Below are 6000 nucleotides of genomic sequence, written 5' to 3'. Positions count from 1 at the left end.
GATACATCGGGGGCTATCGTGGGCCTGCGCGTTAGATGTTGGAATTCTAACTTTTGCTTTTCGAAATTAAATGAGGGAACGATTGCGATTTTTTTTTTTAACGTTATAATTATACATGGACTAAATTGGAAAACATTAGCTTGGTTATTCTCCTAGAAATTCCAAGAAGGAACTCCGTGTGTATACGGTAGGTTACGATATACAAACACGTAACCGAGTCTGTATTATCTAAACCGAGACCAGGCGTAGTTAAACGAACGTTCCTATAACGGATATACGCAATCATTTGTTGGGCATCATGAATAAATTCCATATGCCAAAGAAAGAACAGTCGAACACGATACAGAAACGTCTGGTCAGTTTCAATTTTCCGAATATCAGCTACCATTATTCAAACTGATAAAGTGCTATTATTGAAACCGTCGGGTTATTCAAACCACTTTCCCTCCGATCAGTCCGGATATTGTTATACGTGGTTCCACTGTGCTTGTACTTTCTCCCTAGACGATCGTAATTTTCCTTATAATTCAGAATCTAACAATAAATCAGTTTACTTTTGCTTCTGCGAATTCCAAAGAACACAAACGTGTTTCTCGTAATATCGAGCCTATTTCTGGGCCCACCCACAAACCCCCTCCACTCGCACGGACTCGAGGGTGAGTCCGCGATAAGAAGAAGCACGTGGACGACGCATCGAAAGCCGCCCCGGGGCGCAGCACGCCGCTCGCCAGCCGGTGGACGAGTGCCACGACAGTAGACGAAGAGCAGAAGAACTTCGTAGGAGCGGTTTGTGTGCGTGGCGGCGGTGGCACACACGCTTCCTTCTCTTTTCTTCCCTCGTTTAGCCTCGCGGAGTGCGTGTATCCGCGGTTCTCTCTCGGTAGGCTCCGGTTCAGTCAGCGGCGCGGCGAACATCGCAGTCCGTTGGTTCGGATGCGAGCGAGACAGAAAAGACAGAAAACCGCGTGGGGAGAACGCGAGCTGTCTGGGTTGGGAACCGGGACGCGGAGAGGGTGTCAGAGGCGAGGTGGAACGACGGCGGAGGCGGGGAGAACCCGACGTGTCGTTCCGTCTGACGGGGTGGGGCATCGTTCCAGGACAGCTTTGGTGGGGACAACGAACCGCAGCGTTCGTTCCTAAGCGGCGAAGGAAGGGGCAGAGAAGTGGCACCGCTCCCCTCCACTCTGTCTCTCTCTTACCCTTCGGAGGGGTTCAGTCATCTCGCGCCAGCCGAGCCACGCGCACTCGCTTGTTTTACGTTCTGGGCTCGGTGAAAGATTCTCTCTCTGCTTCGGACGCCTCTACGTTCTCACGCGTTCTCTCTCGACCACGGATCGTCCGACGTCGTTCTAATAACCCCGTGAAAAACGGGGGTTGAACCGTCGATTTAGCAGCGGACCGCGCGCGGTCTCGCGGGATCGTGCCAGCGTCTCCTCTTTTTTTTTCCTTCTCCCTCGGATCGAGTCGGAGTCAGGATCGCCTTGGCCTATCAGCCCGGTCAGTGGACAGCTAGACACACGGAACCAGACCGCCTCCTCCGGACGGAAGCCACGGAACACCCCCACTTCTTCTTCTGGTCAACCTAAGCCTCCCCCACCAAGCAGCCGGAGTGGAGTGTTCCGCGGTGTAGAGTGGAAGGCACACCGGGTAGCGAGTTTCACGGGTGGAGAACCCGCGGATACGTCGCGATCAACCCCCCAGAAGAATCGCCGGTAAGGTGGAGGACGTTTTTCCATCGTTTCGAGTTGTTTGAACGCGCTGCTTTCGACGCGAAACGTTTTCCCCCTCGTACGTTTCTGCGTCTTATCGTGATCTCGCTCGTTTCGTCCGGTGGACGCGCGCATACCCCACCCTCTGCGGACCATTGCCACCACCAGTTGGCAAACAAACCCTCTCCCCACCCCCTCAGGCGCGAGTAGAGAGAGCCGAGCTAGGGAAGAGAGGACAGTGGCATCATCGCGCGCCGCCAATTCTCGACTTCTCTTCGTGAATTCGCGCTGGTACCGGGGACTTCCGGTTCCACGGCGTCGTCGAAGGGTCGCCGGAGTCGTCGTTCGTGTTGCGTCGAATTAAGTGATCCGTTTCGTGGATGTCCATCGGATGACAGTGCAACTTGTTGGGGGAAAAAGAGAAAGAAAAAAACAACAGGGCCAGTGCTTTTTTTCTCTTCGTGGACGGTGTGCAAATATACGATCGATGTGACAAGTTTTTCGTGACCAGTGTGACTCGAGGGAATAGATTACCGGAGACAAGCTTGGTGATCGATACCTGGCTCGCAACCTCAGTCGGTTCGAACTGATCGGTGTTAACGCGATGCCAAAGTGATACACTCCGCCACACGAAACTTTAGACAGAGCCACCGTACTATACGAGTGAGTGATGAGACACGGCGACGACACGCGATCGGGTGAAGTTTCCCTCTTCGTGTAGGAAAATCGACGTAAGGAAGTTACGACCAACGACTATCGTCAGACCCATCCACCTTTCATTGAATTCCGGGATCTCATCGCCGGGAGAGCGCTACTATGTTCACCAAACGAGAGACAAGAAGCGGAGGAAACGGAGATACTCGTTGAGAAAGGGAGAAATAGAGAGAGAGAGAGAAAGAGAGAGAAGTCGAGGTAAATACCTGAAGAGTCTTACCCTCTAACTAGACCTTAGAAGAATCGTCGACAATAATCTCGCGCTTTAGGAAAAAAAAGCAAAAAGGCGCGGAAATATGGCAAGTCTGCCTCCGTCTAGTAGAAATATCGTTAGCGAGCAGAATGTTTCGTTGCTGAGTTTCGGGAAAGCCATTAAAACGGGTCGCGGAGCAGGTTTATTTATAATTTATACGAGCGAGTGAACATTGCCGCGCGCCTGCAGTAACAAAGTATTTGAATTATGTCAGGGAAGTGATGGGTTATTGCAGGGGAGGGCTGTAAAGTAGTTGGCAGCCACTTAGCCTCGGATTTTGAGAGGTGCGCGTTTCACAGGCCGGATTTAGCATGGACGCATTGTTCTTTCGTAGCAGAAGGAAAAATTTCGCGGCTGACACCCGACTACGAGAATATTCTTTCGCGCGAGACCGAGTTCATCCGACTCTCAGGATTATATTCTAAAAACGCACATGTTACATGTCTGTCGAATGGCGTGAATCCTCTCGACCTGCACAGATACACGTAATTACCAGTAAGAGAATATCGCGTTCGGTTAGAGCGGAAAATTAGCGCTGCTCACGGTCTGGCCGGGTGGAAATAACTGAGAAACGCTGGCTGATTTCACGCGACGATGTTATCTTAGCGGGATTTTAAGAAACCAACCACGGAAAGAAACACGTTATCGGAACCGGGGGTTGGCCGGGGGTGAATTTTTATGGCGAACCATGCCTGACGATTTCTTCGTCCCGAGAGCCTGTAATCAGAATCACGGCTCTCGATAAGCACTGCCCCTGTTCGTTTTCAGAACTTCCTCCTTCGTGTTCGATAAAGGTGTGCACACCGAGAATTAACCATCCCGTCTTGTATATTTCCTTCGCCTTTTTTTCTTCCTCTTTTCTTTTCAACCACTGCTGAGACGTTGAAAATGAGGCTTGTAATTTGCCGTCTCGAGAGAAAGAAAAAAGAACAAAGAGTCTTGGAACAGGTGGTGTTTTCATGTTCCATGCAGTGTCGTTTGGAAATTTTCCCCTTACACTTATCGGATTCGATCTCGTTTACGCTGGCCTCGCGGGTTTATCGTTCGTTTCTGTTCTCGCGTAGCTGCGATCGATTTGGTAAGTGAAACCATATGTATATCTATGGTGAAATGTTTGCTGGAAATATTAGAAGGATTAGCGTGACGTATCTTCTTCGTTTCGATTCACGATGGATGACAAGCATGTTGGTCGTATACCGAAATCTCTAGTGTTCTTTTCTAATTCTCTGTGATTATTATGATTTGAATTATTATGATTTTGAATGATGATCCATACGATCGAAATGGATTCTCTATTTCAATAGATATAATCGGATACTGTACGTATATATAGTTTCTGTACGTTTGCTTTTAGTGTTTCTCGCCTTTCGTGTATTGCACGCTCTTTACGAAGGAAATATTTAAAACAGAAGAGATACAAACGCGGAGAAGAATCGGAGGAGAACATCAAGGTTGAATTATGATCTTTTTTCCGCTCTTTCGCTCGAAACTCTCCTCTGTAAAGAGACTAAAAACCGGCGTGCGAGTTGAAGGTTTTGCGCGAACCTTCTTCCTTTTTCAGCCTCGAAATACGTGCAATCCACCCCGCGAATTCCTAAAGTAAATCGCAAGAAGCAGCTGCTCGTCCGATCGCTGCGCCAAATTAGACCCGCGACTCTTCTCCAAGGAATCTTTCTTATTACCCTTTAAACCGACAAAACCCCTCGCGATATAGCCATTTAGGATCGATCTACCGACACGTTCTAAAGTAAACAGGCCGTAGGAAGAAAAGAGAGGGAAGAAAAGAAAAAAGAGACGCGTAAGAAACCGCGAAGGGGAGAGATCGGCGTAAAAAAGACAATTGGCAAGAAAGACTCTAGATAAAGGAATGAAGAAATCAACGAGGGAAGAGTGCACACTTGTTGATACACGCGGATGCGAATCTGGTGGAAAGGAGGAAAGGACGAGGAGAGAAAAAGAGGGCGAGGAGGTTGCGGTGGCTTTGGCGAAAGAGGGGAGGAAAGAAAACCTCGAAACAATTGGAGGCGCGGAGGCGGCCGCATTTCATGTTGCCTGGCATCGGCTCCCTTTAAAGAGTCTCTTGCTTTTTGTTAGCTCTTCGAAAATTATGATTGTTTGTCCGCGAGATTTACTGCTGCCGCGGCCCTCTCAGTGCGGTACAACGTAGTCGAGGTGCCCTCCAGGGGCACCCAAAGACTCTTGCCTCCTCCACTCCGAACCGGCGAAGAGGTTGGGGGATGGTTTGCAGAGATTAGAGAATCACGAACGTCGTACTCCACTATGTCGCGCTACCGTCTCCCGTTTCTGCCTCCGCTGCGATCCGCTTCCTTCTTCTTATCCTTTTTTCGCACCGTTGTTTAGTTATCGCCGCCGGTCCCGCGTAATTTGCCCGCGCAAATTAGCGCTGTTTGAATTAGCTGATCTCAGGCCGTGATTAAAAATTTCCATCCAGTGACCGGGATTTAAGTAGGTGCTTTTCCTTTCCTCTTCTTGGTTTCTTCGTTTCGAGTATTTCTTTTCTTTTCTTTTGTTTCTTTTTGTTTGGTTTAAAGGATGCTTTGAAAGTTCGAGACTTTCGTTGGGGTTATTGACAGGTCGGATGATTTGGAGGTTAAGAAAGTTTCATCAAGCTGAAGTTTCTAGTGTTGCTATGTTTTTTTAATTCGCTTTAAAAAGGAATTAGCCTGACGCGACGAATAAAAATGGTTTTCGTGTTTGATATTATCGGCGAGTTAAGTGATTTGGAAATTAGGAAAGATTTGCCGACGAAAGATAGTATAGGAGTACTTTTCCTTATTAGACTTAAAAAGTATCTGGTCTCGCGCAACGATGAAAAAATTTCCACCGAATAACCGGGCTTTTCTATACGTTTTTTTCCTCGTTTAGAGAGACAGTTTCTACGTTTAATGCTTGGAATTATCGTCGAATCAATGATAGTTCTATCAATGAGAAAGACGATAAGAAATGGTAGAGGCAAATCATTTTCAAGTAACTGCAGTTTATGAATCACTTAAAAATAATAGAGCAGGTACACGGAGAGAGAAGACCTTTTAAAAAGAAAACGATCTTCGACACAGAAGAAGGATTCCCTATTAGCACGTTTATTAACCTATTTTACATGACAACATGTAAACCGATTTTACACGACGACGCACGTTTCATTCGGACTCCGGTAAAAATAATCTAATGAATCTGTAATCGTTCGCGGAATATGTGATGAAATATTTATTGAAATCGATGACTGCGGTAAAGAGGAGTCGACGTGGAGAGGATGGGAGAACATCCCATTCGTGTTGTACGCGTATCACGAGCGAGGAAATGGGG

General features: G+C 47.8%; 1 protein-coding gene across 6 annotated transcripts in view; it reads left to right on the top strand.

Annotated features, from left to right (window-relative positions):
• The first annotated feature begins 1142 nt into the window (after positions 1–1142).
• The window catches only part of LOC117155571 (zinc finger protein castor homolog 1), a 122964-nt gene continuing 118106 nt past the window's right edge, over positions 1143–6000 (top strand). For 5 of the 6 annotated variants that reach the window (XM_033331683.2, XM_033331682.2, XM_076623185.1 and 2 more), the window contains exon 1: positions 1144–2621. The gene's annotated coding sequence lies outside the window, so the exon portion shown is untranslated. Of the gene's footprint in view, positions 2622–6000 lie in introns of all 6 variants that reach the window. The other variant, XM_076623186.1, reaches the window with a different exon arrangement.

Source organism: Bombus vancouverensis, chromosome 12, assembly GCF_051014615.1.
Source record: "Bombus vancouverensis nearcticus chromosome 12, iyBomVanc1_principal, whole genome shotgun sequence".
NCBI classification, from domain to species: Eukaryota; Metazoa; Arthropoda; class Insecta; order Hymenoptera; family Apidae; genus Bombus; species Bombus vancouverensis.
The sequence above is the reverse complement of the archived record's forward strand: the minus strand, read 5'-3'. Positions and strand labels throughout refer to the sequence as shown.